Here is a 17,247-nt window from a genome sequence, read left to right as displayed (position 1 = left end):
AAAATGAATATATATTTCTATAATCTAGAAGGAGTGATATATATTTGGGTTTGGGGGGGTGGGGTATAGAGAACTAGCCTTCTGTGCCTGCCTATCCTTCAAATAGTGTGAAAGGAAGATCCCTTAGCAAAGAAAGCTTTTGCATACACAGGTATCAGAAAGATCTATTTTTTCTAATAGACACTGCTTATAGGATTCAGGGAAACCATTAAAAAGCACATAACTTTTATTTTTTCAAATTATGTATTTTAACGTAAAAAGGCTAGGTGGTTTTTGTTATCACATGAGGAAATATTATGTTTAAAAGAGGAGTCCATTTTTGTGAGACACTGGGGTGCTATACAAAGATTTTGAAGTCAGAAGCCCCTGGTTTAAGTTCTCCCCAAATTACATACTAGCTGTGTGGTCTTCAACAAATTATTTAACTTTTCTGTGCCCCAGTTTCCTAATTTATAAAATAGGGGATAATAGTAACTACCTTGCAGACTGCTGTGCAGAGAATGGAGCGAAGTCCTTGCATAGGGTCAGGCTTATAAGATATGCTCAGTGTTTAGTATCATCTAAAGTGACTGCCTGTGGGAACGAGGCAGGACTTTTCTCCATGTGCCCAGTACTGTACTTTCATAGTTAGCAAATTACACTGGATTTGGTTTGTGGTTAAGAACTCTGTAATCATTTGGCCTGGGATCAGTTCGTAGCTGTTCCACATTCTAGGAGGTTCCCTAATGTCTCTTGCCTCAGTTTCCTCAGTGGTGAATGGTGATGATAATACCCACTTTATAAGGTTAATTTTGTAACAGGTTTATTGAAGTATGATTTACATACCATAAAATTTAGCCATTTTTGAAGTGCACAGCTCTATGAGTTTTAGAAGTTTTTGCAGTTGTGCAATGAGCACCACAATCCATTTTTTTAAATATTTCTGTCATCTCCACAGGTTCCCTTGTGCCTATTTGTGGTTGGTTCCTACTCCACATCCAGCCCCAGGCAACCACATATCTGCTTTCTGTCTCTACAGTTTTGCCTTTTCTAGAAATTTCACATAAATTGAATCATACAATATGTGGTCTTATTTGTCTAGTTTCTTTCACTTAGCATATTTTTGAGGTTTGTCCACGTGACAGCACATATCAGTACTTCATTCCTTTGTATTGCAGAGTAGTGTTACATTCTATGGGTATATCACATTTTATTTATCCACTTGCCAGTTGATTATTGGGACTATTTCTACTTTTTAGGCCATTTTGAATAATACTGCTATGAACATTCACAGATAAGTCTTTGTGTGGTTACATGTTTTCGTTTCTCCTCAGTAGATTCCTAGTAATGGAATTCAGGGGCTGTCTTAGTCCATTTGGGCTGCTGTAACAAAATATCACAGACTGGGTAGCCTATAAACCACAGACATTTATTTCTCATAGTTCTGGAGGCTGGAAGTACAGTCTCCTGGTGCCAGCATGGTTGGGTGAGGGCCCTCTTCCTGGTTCATGGCCACTTCCTTCTCACTGTATCCTCACATGGTGGAAGGGGCTGGGGGTCTCTGTGGGGTCTCTTTTATAAGAACAATAATCTCATTCATGAAGGCTCCACTCTCATGACCTAAGCACTTCCCAAAGGCCTCACCTCCAAATACCATCATCTTTGGGGGTTAGGATTTTAACATATGAATTTTAGGGGGTGGCACAAACATTCAGATCATAGCAAGTACATATGTTAAGTATCTTTTTAACCTTTTTTTCAAATTGAGTTATAACTCACATATTGTATACTTCAAAAGTATACAGTTCAATGGTTTTTAGTATATTCACAAGGTTGTTTGACTATCACCACTATCTAATTCCAGAACATTTTCATCACCCAAAAAGAAACTCTATACTCATTAGTAGTCACCCCCAACCCCTCATCTCCCTCTCCCCATCCCCTGGAAACCACTAATCTACTTTCTGTCTCTATGGATTTGCCTATTCTGGACATCTCAATAAATGGAATCATACAAATTACAGAATAATATCTGCCATAATATTTTCCAAAGTGAATGCACCATTTTACATTTCTACCAGCAGTGTATGAGGGTTCCAATTTTTCCACATCCTCACTAAAACTTGCTATTATATGTCATTTTGATTATAGCCGTAGTAGGTGTGAAGGGGTAACTCACTATGGTTTTGATTTGCATTTACCTAATAACTAATAATGTTGAGCATCTTTTCATGTGCTTATTAGCCATTTGTGTATCTTCTTTGGAGAAATATCTATTCAAATCCTTTGTCCATTTCAAGTGGGTTATTTGTCTTCTGTTTAACTTTTTAAAAAATTACCAAAATGTTTTCCGAAGTGCTTGTACCATTTACATTCCCACTAGCAATATATGGGAGTTCCGGTTCCTCAATATCCTTGCAACACCAAAAAATAGTATGGTCATTCCTTTCAGTTTTAGCCATTCTAGTGGGTATGGCTAAATTTTACAATGAGTGGTACTCATTGTAAAATATTTTGCTAGTGACTATCTTGAGCATCTTTTCATGTATTGCCTTGTCATTCGTATATCTTCTTTGATGAAATGTCTAGTCAAGTGTTTTGCCCATTTTTCATTTTTTTGTTTTTGTCCTCTTATTATTGAATTGTAAGAGTTATATATGTTGGATAGAAGTCGTAGATGTATATTTTGCAAATAATTTCACCCAGTCTGTAGCTTTTTATTCTCTTAATAGTGTCTTTTATAGAGGAAATGCTTTTAATTTTTATGAAGTCCAATTTGTCAATTTTTACTTTTATGGATCATGTTTTTGGTGTCATATGTAAGTAATCTTTGCCTACCATAAGATCTTGAAGATTTTCTCCTGTCTTTTTCTAAAAGTTTTTTCATTTTACATTTTACATTTAGATTAATAATCCATTTTTAGTTAATGGACTCATAATGCAGCTTTGTATAAGTTGTGAAGTTCAGGTCAATGTTCATTTTTATTCATATGGATTTTTGAAAAAACTGTCCTTACTGCATTAAATTGTTTTTATGTCTTTGTCCAAAATAAATTGGCCATATTTGTGTAGTTCTATTTTTGGAATGTCTGTTGTGTTCCATTTATCTATGTGTCTATCTCTTTGTCAATAGCACTCTGTCTCTATTACTGTAGCTTTATAGTAAATCTTAAAATCGGGTTGAGTCCTCCAATTTTATTCTTTTTCGGAATTGTTTATGCTATTCGAGTGTCTTTGGATTTCCATATACATTTTAGAACCAGCTTGTCTATATCTATAAATATCATGTTGAGATTTTTATTACAATTGCACTATAGATTAATTGGAGGAGAATTGATATCTTTACTACATTCGCCTTCACTTTTGAAGATACTTTCTTTAAATATAGATTTCTTGGTTGACAGTTTTTTTTTTTCAGCATTGTTATTCTTTTGTCTTCTCTCTCTATTGTTTCTAAGAAGTCAGCTGTTTCCCTGAAGGTGATGAGTTGTTTTTCTCTTGCTACTTTTAAGATTTTCTCTTTGACTTGAACAGTTGGACTCTGATGTGTCTAGATGAGAGAGTTTCTTTGCATTTATCCTACTTAGAGATAGTTCAGCTTCTTAGATCTATAGGCTAATGTTTTGTTTTGTTTTGTTTTCCCCCCAAAAGCCCCAGTAGATAGTTGTATGTCATAGCTGCACATCTGTCTAGTTGCTGTATGTGGGACGCGGCCCCAGCATGGCCGGAGAAGCCGTGCGTCGGTGCGCGCCCGGGATCCAAACCCGGGCTGCCAGCAGCAGAGCGCATGCACTTAACCGCTAAGCCACCGGGCTGGCCCTAATGTTTTGTTTTGATGTTAATTAAATTTGGAAAAGTTTTGGACATTATTTCTTCAACTATTTTTTCTGCCCCTTTTTTTCTCCTCTCAATTTGGGATATCCACTACACATACATTGAAACACCTGACTTTGTCCCATAGGTATTTGAGGGTTCTGTTCATTTTTCAATTATTTTTCTCTCTGTTCTGCAGATTTGATATTTCTATGGATCTATGTTCCAGTTTACTGATTATTTCTCCTGCCATATCAAATTCATTGCTGAATCCTTCTAGTGAACTTTTCATTTCAACTCTGGAATTTACATTTGGTTCTTTTTTATTTCTCCATCAAGATTTCCTCCCCTACCCCCCCTTTTTTCTTCTTTTTTACTGTTTGTCTTTAATTCTTTGAACATAATTTACTTTAATTCCTTGAAAATATTTATAGTAGCTGATTTAATGATTTTGTCTTCTAAATTTAACACCTGGGCCCACTCAGAGTCAGTTTTCTTTTGACAGCTTTGTTCCTAAGTATGATTCCTACTTTCCTGTTTTTTTACATATGTATTATAAATTTTATTTTGCTGCTGTAATAAATTGTCACAAACTTAGTGGCTTAAAACAGCACAAATTTATTATCTTACAGTTCTATTGGTCAGAAGTCTAACACAGGTCTCACTGGGCTAAAATCAAGGTGTCAGCAGGGCTGCGCTCCTTCCTGGAGGTTCTATGGGAGAACCTCTTTCCTTACCTTTTCCAGGTTTTAGAGTCCCCTCACATTCCTTGGTTCTTGGTTCTCTTCCTGAATCTTCAAAGCCAACAACATAACGTCTCTCTGACCCTGCTTCCGTGGTCACATCTCTTTCTCTAATCACTGCTGTGAATAGGTCTCTGCTTTTAAAGAGTCATGTGTTTAGACTGGATTCACCTGGATAATCCAGGATAATCTCCCCATCTCAAAGTTTTTAACCTTAATCACATCTGCAAAGTTCATTTTGCCATGTAAGGTAACATATTCATAGGCTCTGGAGATTAGGTTGTGGATTTATTTGGGGACCATTTTTCTCCCTACCACTGCATGTCTAATAATTTTTTTTTATTGAAAACTAAATATTTAACATAATATATTAACTCTTCATTCTGTTTTATTGTTTTGAAGGTTGGTGGTGGTGATTTTGTTGTGTGTTGTTTTTGTAACTTGGCTGGATGTAAACTGTGGAGTGTGCAGTGCAGCTTATTATCTTTGCTCAGTTTTTTATATATATATTTTTTAGCCTAGCTTCCTAGAGGCCTCCCCTGTGTCTGCATGGCTTAGTGGTCCGCTAATGTTTGTGGGCAGAGGTATTGCTCAAATAGCTTGAACCTATAAGGCTTCCACTCTCTGCTGTGTGTGGGAAGGTTATATACTCAAAGTTGTAGCCAGTTCTCAAGTCTCCCTTGGCTTTTACTTTTCACCAGGCTCTCTTGCGTCTCCCTTATGTACGTGCAATTTCCCAGTTACCCAGGTGCTATGGAGAGCTTGTCTCAGTCCTTCTATGGCTCAGTCAGATGGGGATGGTGGATGGGAATAGTCCCAGGCAAGGAGGCCATAGACTCCTGCTTTTCTTACCCTAAGCTCTAGCTGTTTTTCAAGAATAAACATTTCTCAATTTGTTGTCTACCTTTGGTCAATTTCTCATGCCGTGAAGTGGTTGCTGTTGGCAATTTTGTCCAGTTTTATACTTGTTTTTTGCAGAGAAGACTCTCTGATAACTTCACGTCATCTTTACGAAAGTTTACTTGCATAATGTTGTTTTAGAATGGACTGAGCTAAAACAAAGTCCTTAGAACAGTGCCTGCAATGTAGCAAAGGCTCTAACTGTATTTATTATAATTATTGTTATTTTATTAGTGATAGAGACAACTAGACAGTCATATTTCCAATATATATTCATAGCTATCCATTATAGAGTACTTTTTGTATGAGATCCTCTCTTCAGCCTCTTACCTCTAGAAACCCCTTTACTATAGACCAAGTGTCAGCAAACTTTTTCCATAAAGGGCCAGGTAGTAAATATTTTAGGCTTTGCAAGCCATACAGTCAACTACTCAACTCTGCTGATATAGCATGAAAGCAATCGTAGACAATATGTAAAGGAATAGGTGTGACTGTATGCCAGTAAAACTATTTGCAAACACATGCTGCAGGTGGGATTTGGCCTTCGAGCCATAGTTTGCCAACCCCTGCTAAAGAGTCACTTTCTCATGGTTCTACATCTAAGCAGTGCCAACTACTGTGCCCCAACAGGCTATATTTTTCTTTGAAAAGAAGAGAACATCTCTACTTCCCAGCACCACGTTCCAGCACCTCCTAACGCCTGTGCTCTGGGAGCCTAAGACTTCTTCAAGGCCTATGGGTTCTTGAGTACTTGGCATCTGTGTCCCTTGATTTCAGGAAAAGTACCAGTGACACTCCTGGAATATATGTCAATCACAACACTCACAGTGTTGTTAGATATAGATGCATTGTATTATGGATACAGACACAACTTGGTAAGCTTATTGATGGCAAGCTATATTTCATCTTCTATCTAAAACTAGATTATGCAGCTTTCTATTAGTTTTTAATTTTTATAAATCTCATTTTTTGCTTCCAAACAAGGGAAAGGTATGTACATTTTTAAGACCACAGTGTTTCCTTCTTGATTTAACACTCAATCTTTTGAGATCATTAAATCCCTAAATTATGTATTAACCTAATTGTTCCTTACACACTGGCTTTGTACCTAGAAATTAAAACTGAACATTAAATCAGTTTTTTAAGACTATTTTATTATTAAATGTATCATACATTCTAAAGGGTATATAAATCATACATGGGAGTTTAAAGAATTATAAGGTAAATATGTATGTAACCACCTTATGTTCTTCCTTGATATAGAAGGACTTTAGACTACTTGAATCTTGTTTTCTTCCCTACTGACATATATGTTATGATTACTATATAGTTTTATTTTTACCATATTTTTAACCCCCCTCCCAAATTTTTCTATTTGTCAGTATTACATAGATTTGTCCATATTAAGCATTCTCTCTGTTTTTCATTCCTTCTTGCACCTTAGACCTTCCATCTTGGCTCACTTTCCCTCTACCAGTATTTCCTTTAGAAATTCCTTTTGTTAAGATCTCCTAGTGACAAATTCTTGGTTTTTCTTTGTCCAAAAATGTCTTTATTTCATCCTCATTCTTTTTTTTTATTGACTTCATTTTTGTTATAGGTTCATAGCAAAATTGTGTGGAAGGTACGGAGATTTTTCATATACTCCCTACCCCATACGTACATAGCCTCCCCCATTATCAAGATTCCCCACCAGAGTGGCACATTTGTTACAACTGATGAACCTACATTGATATATCATAGTCACCCAAAGTCTATAGTTTACATTAGGGTTCATTCTTGGTGTTGTACATTTTATGAGTTTGGAAAAAAGTATAATGACATGTATCCATCATTATGATATTATATAGAGTATTTTCACTGCCCTAAAAATTCTCTGTGCTCCACCTATTCATCCCTTCCCTACTCCCTAGCCCCTGGCAACCAACCGCTGATCTTTTTAATTGTCTCCATAGTTTTGCCTTTTCCAGAATGTTATATAGTTGGAATATAGCCTTTCCAGATTGACTTCTTTCACTTAGAAATATGCATTTAAGGTTCCTCTGTGTCTTTTCATGGCTTGATAGGTCATTTCTTTTTAGCAGTGGGTAATATTCCATTGTCTGGGTGTACCACAGTTTATTTATCAATTCACCTACTGAAGGACATCTTGGTTGCTTCCAAGTTTTGGCAATTCTGAGTAAAGCTGCTATAAATATCCGTGTGTAGGTTTTGCATAAGTTTTCAGATCCTTTTGGTAAATACCAATGAGCACGATTCCTAGATCCTGTGTTTTAATTTGTTTAGTATGTTTAGTTTTGTAAGAAATGTCCAAACCGTCTTCCAAAGTGGCTGTACCATTTTGCATTCCCACCAGTAATGAATGAGAATTCCTGTTGTTCTGCTTCCTCGTCGGCATTTGGTGTTGTCAGTGTTCTGGATTTTGGCCCTTCTAATAGATGTGTAGTAGTAGTATGTCCTTATTGTTTTAATAGCATTTCCCTAATGACATAATGTGAAGCATCTTTCCATGTGCTTATTTGCCATCCATATATCTTCTTTGGTAAGGAGTCTATTCAGGTCTTTGGCCCATTTTTTAAATCAGGTAATTTTTAAATTATTGTTGAGTTTTAAGAGTTCTTTGTATATTTAGGATGTGACTGTTGCAAATATTTTCTCCCAGTCTGTAACTTATCTTCTCATTTTCCTGGCATTGTCTTTTGCAGAGTAGAAGTTTTTAATTTTAATGAAGTCCAGCTTATGATTTCTTTCTTTCATGAAGTATGTCTTTGGTCCTGTATCTAAAAAGACATCACCGTACCCAAGATCATCTAGGTTTTTTGCTACATTGTCTTCTAGAAGTTTTATAGTTTGCATTTTACATTTAGGTCTGTGGTCCATTTTGAATTCATTTTTGTGAAAGGTGTAAGATCTGTGTCTGGATTCATTTTTTTGCGTGTGGATGTCCAGTTGTTCCAGCGCCATTTGTTGAAAAAACCGTCTTTGCTACATTGTGTTGCCCTTGCTCCTTTGTCAAAGATCAGTTGACTATATTTATGTGGGTCTTTCAGAGCTCTCTGTTCTGTTCCATTGATCTGTTGGTCTGTTCTTTCACCAGTACCACACTGTTTTGATTACTGTAGCTTTGTAATAAGTCTTGAAGTTGGGTAGTGTCAGTCCTCCAACTTGATTCTCCTTCGGTATTGTGTTGGCTACTCTGGGTTGTTTGCCTCTCCACATAAATTTTAGAATAAGTTTGTTGACATCTACAAAATTACTTGCTGGGCTTTTGATTGGGATTGCATTGAATCTACAGATCAAGTTGGGAAGAACTGACATCCTGACAGCATTGAGTCTTCCTGTCAATGAATGTGGAATATTTCTCCATTTATTTAGTTCTTCTTTGATTTCGTTCATCAGAGTTTGATTTATACCTAAGTATTTTATTTTTGAGGGGGTGCTAATGTCTCATTTTTTTAAACAGCGAATATATAAACAGCAAATATAAATATATATTGAGATATAATTCACATACCATGCAATTTACCCATTTAAAGTGTACAATTCAGTGGTTTTTGGTATATTCAAATATATGTGCAACTATCACCACAGTCAATTTTAGAACATTTCATCTCCTCAAAAAGTCACCCGGTACCCTTCAGCTATCCATCCTGATTCTTGAAAGATATTTTTGAGGCTATAGAATACTGGACTAGGAATTATTTTTCCTAGGCACATGGAAGATATTGTTCTGCTGGCTTCTAGCTTCCGCTGTTAGACTTACTGTGACTCTTTTGAATGTAATCTGTCTCCTGTAATTGGCGAGAGGGGAGGATTCCCGATTAGACCCGCAATGTCGGGTAGACGCTGGGCTTGCTCTTCTGCCCCCCAGGTCCAGAAAGCAGATGGAGCCAGAGGCTGCGGCATGCCAGTGTGCCATAGTTTCGCCGTTCTGCTTATTTCTCAGGGGCCCCTCCACACTTAGATTTTGGCTTGACAATTTCTTACAATCTTGCCAACATTTTACTACTTTTTAAAATATTTTAGCTAGCATTTTACGTTATCTTCAGTGAGAGAATGAGTATGGCTACCAAGCCTGCCGTATTGCCAGAAACCTCATGCAAACTAATTTTCGTAAATCTGAACTAACAGGCTCAAACAAAATAAGGCACTTTCTGAAAATAAATTTTAACATTTCTACTCACAGGTTTCTTTTGGGGAAATGTCTCAGAATGATATGACCATCTGTGTATTCAGATATTTAAGGGCTTTAGAGGATATATCCAGAACTTCAGAGGTGTCTTTTATTGCCCCTGTAAGTGAATAAATAGACTCTACACAGGGCAAGTACAGCTTTTGTAGTGAAAATCTCCTTGCCATTTTTTTTTCTCAAGGACTTAATAACTAAATTACAGTTATAGTATAATTCAGTCATGCTGGCTGGCCTTTTTGAAATATTTCAAAATATTAGTAAATATTTCACACCCCGAAAAAGAATGCTGCAAGATATGAGACAGTCAAAAGCCAGACAAAGCACAGCGCTGTCACCATTGTGAGTATTCAAAAGGAAACCATTGGCATACAGTGGAGTACCATCCCACCTGCCCAGAAGGTTCTGACCAGTTCTTATCACTGTGATAGTACAGGGCCAACTGGCTGGACAGGCCCGTGAGGTCTCCCAGCTGCCAGCCAGACTGTCAGTGGGCCAAGAAGCACATGAGCAGGTCTGGCAAGGGGGTGAGGAAACTTGTGCACAAGTCCAGCATTAGATGAAAAGAATTAAACACACTTAATTTGAAAGTTACAGATATGATATGGGCAATGTCTTCTTGGTTGGTTTTTCAAAAAGAAAAATAAAAACCCAAACTTTTAGGGGCTGGCCCAGTGGCCTAGTGCTTCGACAGATTCCACTTTCGTAGCCCAGCTTTGGTTTCCTGATGTGGACCTACACCACTCGTCAGGAACCATGCTGTGGCAGCAACCCACATACAAAATAGAGGAAGACTGGCAACAGATGTTAGCTCGGGGCGAATCTTCCTCAAGCAAAAAGAGGAAGATTGGTGACAGATTTTAGCCCAGGGCGAATCTGCCTCAGCAAAACAAACAAACAAACAAACAAAAACCCAACTTTTAGGTTCAAAATTGGACACTTAACCCTATCTGCAACATAAGCCTTTCCTTAATGAGGCAGCTGCTGGCCACTCATCCAGTATCTTCTCAACCACTCCAGTCCCACCAGGCTTGTATTTGTGTTGCTACGTATTCAGTTTGCATTTAGAAAGAAACAGGCAAACATACAGGTCATCCAAGTGGGTCTTTTGGCTGTTGGAAAATAACTATTTTGATGCTATTAGGCTATTTTTTTTCCAACTTTGCAAGAAAATGAGGTCATTTGTTTTTCCCATTGTTTATCTCAATCAATATGGATGTAACAGTGCATTGCAACTAATTACCATACATTCACTAGTCCGGGAAACTTCATAATACTAGTTTGTGTTTATTTGTAGTTGTGTACATTTCCAGATGTTCTCCCATCTCTTTTCTTACCATCGGGTTAATTGTGATGTGAAGTGGTCACTCAACTGACTACTTGGAAGAACCAGATCTTGAATCCAGATCTCCTAACTCCTTCATTCTAATTTATCTACTGTAAAACCTCTGCTCCTGAGCCTGAATTACATGAACATTTAAAATAGACAAAAAGCTCTTTTGTTGTTGTGATCAGATTTAGAGATTCTTTCTGGCGATGGATCATGTACAAATTACTATAAATTGTTAGAACTTCTGTGAGTAAGAAAGCCCTGCCTTTTGAGTGAAGAACCTATTTGGTGGAAACTAAGAGAAGTGGAAATGTATTCTTTGTGTAAGGAAAAGGATCCTGCTTACTCATTTTATGGGATAAAATAAACCCAAGAAAAATCTCATCGCAATGAGACGACATCTCATTGTAACGTTGTAAAATTCTGTTGTAACGTGGTGGAATTGTACGAGGAACTGTGAATTTTATTTTCTCATACTCTGGCAGGAGATGGGGGTGTGTGGCATATCCAGCTTTCTCAGTGATGTGGGGCCAATAGCACATATCGTGGATGAAGCAGGCAATGAGGGTTCAATCTAGACTAGAACCCAGGATCTTCCCCTTTCAGAAACAAGTAAGAATTTATGGCTCTAATCTTCCTGTCACCAACAGAGCAAGCAGTAGAGGTGATGGAGAAATAAAGATTCATCACCCCCCTTGGGAAACAGCATCTCTCCAGACTAACTTAGGAATTAATTAAGCTCATGGTAAGAAATAGTTCTCCTTGTTCTGAAGTGGTTTCTTAGACAGTATGGTCTGTCTTTTCTTTCTTTGGTTTTGTTTCCCAAGGTTAGGATCTTATTTATTTATTTTTTTTAGCTATCAACAACAAAAATGTATCATATTACAAATAAAGCTACCCTACCATAAAGGCATAAATAACTTCCATACAACAGCTGGTTTAACTTAGACAGACCCTAAGGAACGTCAGATGACTCTATCTGCCTTTTCATGCTTCCTTGTCCTAGTTACCCATGAGGTATGGCACTGAGTTTCTACACTTGATTTAAGACCTAAAGTGAAGCTCTTAATGTTCAGTGTGAGCTGCTGCTACCTCTGCTGTCATTCTAGCTATCAAGTCAATGTCTGTTTGGCATCTTGAAACAGTGTGGAAGGCCATTGTATGCCACTTGTGTGTCTCATTTTATTTCTGTATAAGGCTTAGAATTCAGTAAAATTCCAAAATCCTCTGAAACTTGAAGCAGTTATCTACCAGAGTTCATAATTTCTGAAGGTGAAAAAGTAAAACCCAATGTCTTGCGTTTTTAATTATGAAAAAATTCAAGCATATACAAAAATAGAATAATGTAATGAACCTTCATATATCCAGATTCAATAATTATCAAGATTTTGCAACACTTATTTTCTCTCTCACCTTTCCCTCCTCCCTTCTCCCCTTTGTTGAATTATTTCATTCTTTTTACAGTTCTTAGCATTTCTGAATCTGTTACTTGCTGTCTTTAATTGCTTTTGAAAATTCTCAGCCATTATGGCTTCGTATATTGCTTCTGCCCTGTTCTCTCCCTTCTCTCCTTTGAGATTCTAGTTAACATACGTGAGACTTGTGTCCCTCTGTTTTCCATTTCATTGTCTCTCCGTGTTTTGCAATTGATATATTCTTTGACCTGCCTTTCAATTCATGAATTCTTTCCTTGGCTGTGATAAATCTGATGTTAAATTATTGAGTTCTTAATTTCAGCTTTCTATTTTTCAGTTCTAGAATTTTCACTGGTTATTTTTTAATATAATTTCTAATTTTCTGCTAAAATTCTTTTCTATTATTTGAATTCTCAAACATACTTACTACAGTTGTTTTAAAGTCTATGTATGAGAACCTCAATATTTGAGCCCCTGTAGGTCTTATTTCATTGTCTGTATTTTTCACACAGTCCTTGTCTTTTTATAAGCCTGGTTATAATTTTACTGAGTGCAGGACATTGTACAGAAACATTGGAGAAATAATTTGAGGTGCTGGATGATATTTTCTTCCTTCGGAGAGAATTTACTTTTGCTTCTGGCAGTCAGGGAGGAAGCAAATCACCTTAATCCAATCAGGGTTTGAACTGCTTCAGTCTTTGTGAGGGCTGGTCTATTTCTGGCTTACCACTATTCGTAGATTATAGCCCTTTGGAGGTCACAAATGAAAGCCAGAGATGTTTACTATGGCTCCTTCTCGTCCTTGTTGAGTGCTGAACTCCAATTTCTGTGTCTTCAGATCTGTGAGACTGCCAAAACTTCTGCTCCGCTGTTGAGCCTATCTGCCTTTACTTTCAAATCAGCAGAGGGAGGAGTAGCATCAAATGTAAGGCTCACCTCCTTGAGCTTCTGTTCTTTCTGTGAATTTGACTTTCCTCTGCTTCAGTGGCTCTTCGAGACCTTCAAACGGATTTTAAAAAATATTTTATCTAACTTTTCTTCTTCTTAGCAAGGAATTTGATCTGAAACAAGCTAAACCACCATTAGCTGGAAGAAATTCTGCTGAAGAAATTTAAATCAAATCTCAGACGTTACGTCATTTTATCCATGCATACTTCAGTTTGTATCTCTGAAAAATGTAGACATTTTCTTAAATACCCTCAATACTGTTTCATGTTTAGATTTCCTAGATTGTCTCAGAAATGTCTTTTTATAGTTGTTTTGTTTGAATTGAGATGCACAAGGTCTACACATTACATTTGGTTGTATCTCTTAAGTCTCTTTTAATCTCAAGTGTTCTCCTGCTTTGCCATCTTTTTCTTTTCCTGCCGTTGACCTGTTGAAGATCCTGGGTCAAAGTCCCTTAGAATTTCCCTTATCTAGGATTTAGCTAGTTGCTTTTATTTGTTTCTCTATCGCTTGTTTTTTCAGTGAAATGGAATTTAACTTTATTGGTTTGATTCAATTCAGTTTCCTTCCTCTCTTTTTTTTTGGCAAGAACGCTTATAGGTAGTGCAAAATAATTCTTCTTGCATCCTATCAGATAGCACGTAATGTCTGCCTGTCGTACTTTAGTGATGCTAGGATTGATCAGCGGGTTCAGATGGTAACAATCTAATCCATCCATTGTAAAATGCTGCATCATTCTTTGTTCTACTGGTTTCGTCTGTTGATACTTTTTTCTGGATCAGTTATTTCTTCTGGAGTTGCAAAATGATGAATTTTTAAGTTCCATCACCATTGCACATTTACCAGCTAACATTCATACACTGGAGCTATTAGGTTGCTCTGAAATACAGTTTATATAGGCAAATTGAGCTCTCCTTTTAAATTCAGTGATGTATTTTACATCAGTGCTAAAAAAATCGTCCTGAACATTAAATGGTTTTGCCAGCCCTGTAGGTGTCAGAACGGCCACCTGTAATGAAGCAGTGTGATTGGTAGTTGCATCCTGTAGGAAAACCTCGGCAAGACCAACAGCAGAGGTCCTGCCATCAGGTATTTTCTTCTCTACGTCCCTTTAACTTGAGACATTCCAGTTCCCCGACTCTCAGTCTCCTTGTAAAATATGGCAGCAAGATCTTGGTGCTTATGGTCTGAGTTCAAGCTGGTATGTGTGCTGCTGCTTTTCCCTGCTGTTTACACACATGCCTTCCTCTGCACTTATTCACCGCAGAAACACCAAAGGCAATTTTTCCATTCTAGGCCCGGCATTCTGGAGCCTGTGATTGCTAGCATCGTAGCTATGAAAAGAAAATTGATAACACCCAAACAAGTAGAAAGCCTAGTTGAATGATTTTGTTATTACCTAGTTTGCTTGTGCTTTTTGTGGCAGCATTTCTGTTTCTGAATCTTGGAGTCAGACCTGACTCTGCTGTACCCCAGCAGGTCTCCAAGTCCTGTTGAATCAGCTGTATAGCACTTTTTTGTCTTAGATCCTTCTTTTCTGTTATTACCACCATCCTGCCTCAAGTCTCTCTCCCCTAGGTCTCTTTTCTAACTTTCTTTTGTTTCCTGTTCTGATGAAATACTCTCAGCCCCCTTCGGCAGTGCCCGGCTGCCTGCAAGCGGAAGTCCAAACTTCCTAGCTTTGCATTTGTGCCTCTGCACAGCCTGGCCTCAAGCCCACCTTGTCTCCCGCTCTCCTCTGCTAGCCAGACCAGTGCGCTCACTGGCGCTGTGGAGTCAGCCTCCCGTACCATCGCCAGAGCTACCTGTCCCTTCCCATGCCCCACGTGCTTGTCCAGGAGCCCATCACCTCTTCCAGTCTGAACCAGCTCAGCTCTGCCGCTGCAAGAAACTCCCCTGATCACTGCAGTCTCTGCTGCTTCTGGAACACCCATTGTCTGTGCTATGGTCCGGCAGCTCTTACACTCCTCTCTGTGTCATGATTTAATTTGCCTCATTTCTGCAACTAGACTATATGCTAACCAGGGGCAGGGACTCACCTCGGACTTCTCTGCAGCCCGTACAGCACTGGGCACAGAACCCGTCATCTCCTAGGTACGCCTTCCCCTCACCTTCTCACTCAAACTCCTGATTCCTCAGGCACCCCTGATTCTGTCTCTGGCTCAGGCTCTCAGCCTGGCTGGATTTTTGACAGTCCTGTGTTTGAAGGCTACTTGCAGGCTCTCCTCTGTCCTCGTCACTGTCATACGGCAGCCCAGTTGATGAAAGCCTGTGCCCTCGGTGGAGAACTCCCAGCACGAGTGAACTTCACCAATTTTCCTTGGGGTGCTATTGCAGCAAGTAATCATGATTCTTATTCCATATGTCAGCTGGGAGGCCTCCGGAAACAATCCAGGCACACGATCAGCACCCCTGCCAAAGCTATGAGACCGCTTCGCAAATATTTATGTGAAGTCCCCCCTCACAGACGCCTCCTCCTCATCCTCTCCTTATTAAACTCCACTTTGTTTTTGAATGTCTTTAAGCAACAAGAGCAGGTACCTGTCATGGCGTAATCACGCACCACTTTCTCTGCCATCATAGAACCAAAGATTTTCTTTCCTTCTGCTAACTGACATGACAGACATCCACTGAGTGGAATGATTATTAGTATAAAATTACTTTTTGGCCTTTAAGTTTAATTATGCCACATTCATAGCAATAAAATAAAATCCCAAATCCAGGTGTGCTTTTTAAGGAGAGTGTCCAGGGCAATTACCTTCTGATAATGGTGTCCTGTACTTAAGCCTTTTGTCTGGGGATCTTAAAATCTTTTCCACACAAGTAGATAATGATGTTCATTTTGTAAGGGGTGAGAGGTGAAGTGATTGATCTCTTGGCATACTCAGGAGATGGAGAAAAATCCAGGACCCAGGTGTCTCCTTTGTTTTTCTCTCCTCCTCTCCCTTTTCATTTCTTTAAAAGAAGCACGGCCAACCTTCTATTGATTTAAATACCTCCCTCTCACGTACTGCTTTTCACTTTTTTAAGAGCATGAATAAAAAAAATCTCTATATCACATTTCATGTGGGGAAGAGCTGAGGTTCGGGGAGAGGGAATGGTTTGCAGATACGTGCACACTGGTCAGAGAACATTCATATCTCTCCTGGTAACTCTGCCTCATCTCTGTTACACAGTAGAGCTTAAATGTGGGTTCCATGAGTTCATAAATGAGAAGCAGTTAGAACAGTGCTTGGCGCATGGCAAGCCCTATGTAAGTCGTGACTCTTAGGATTACCTTACTGACATCTACGGGTGGCACCTGTGGCCTCGGACCAGCAGTGTTTGGAGCAGCGTGCCCTTGCTTGTGTTAATAGTCTAGACGCACTTCCCTTCTCCCCAGTCAGCCAAGCCTTCCCAAATGCTTGGGAGCCAGTTTAAGTCCTATTTCCCTCCTCCGGGAAACCTTCCCTGGTCCAACTGCCATTCTCTGCTCTCTCTTCATAACTCCTGTATCATTTTCTCAGTTCAGTTCAGCAGACTTGAACTGAACATTACCATTTCCTAAGGCAGGCCTCACCTGGGCACTGAATCACGCTCTGTCCTGTAATATTTTTAACTATTGCATGGATGTTTGTCTTGTGTCTAATGGGAATATTGGGCCTTGAGGAAAAAGCTCATATATATACCATACACACACGCACGCACGCACACACACACACACACACACACACACACACACACACACACAGAGTGTAGTATTTCCCTCAGCCCCAGGAATACTCCTGCATATACAGCAGGAGCTCAGCAGACTCTAAGAATGGAGGATGTGGGGGGCAGAAGAGGCCAAGTTGTACACATTTTGTTGAATCCAACATAATAAATTCTTGTTGAATCAGATTAAAGTAACCTCGGGTTGAATCATAGCCCTAAGTTTTCATTCTTTGGTCC

At 38.7% G+C, this 17,247-nt stretch overlaps 1 protein-coding gene across 2 annotated transcripts in view; it reads left to right on the top strand.

Annotated features, from left to right (window-relative positions):
* The window catches only part of SMYD3 (SET and MYND domain containing 3), a 670,522-nt gene that overhangs the window by 637,962 nt on the left and 15,313 nt on the right, over window positions 1–17,247 (top strand). The window lies entirely within an intron of this gene.

The sequence above is a fragment of the Diceros bicornis genome, chromosome 38, assembly GCF_020826845.1.
Source record: "Diceros bicornis minor isolate mBicDic1 chromosome 38, mDicBic1.mat.cur, whole genome shotgun sequence".
NCBI classification, from domain to species: domain Eukaryota; kingdom Metazoa; phylum Chordata; class Mammalia; order Perissodactyla; family Rhinocerotidae; genus Diceros; species Diceros bicornis.
Note: the sequence above shows the minus strand (reverse complement) of the source record. Positions and strands in the feature narration are given on the sequence as shown.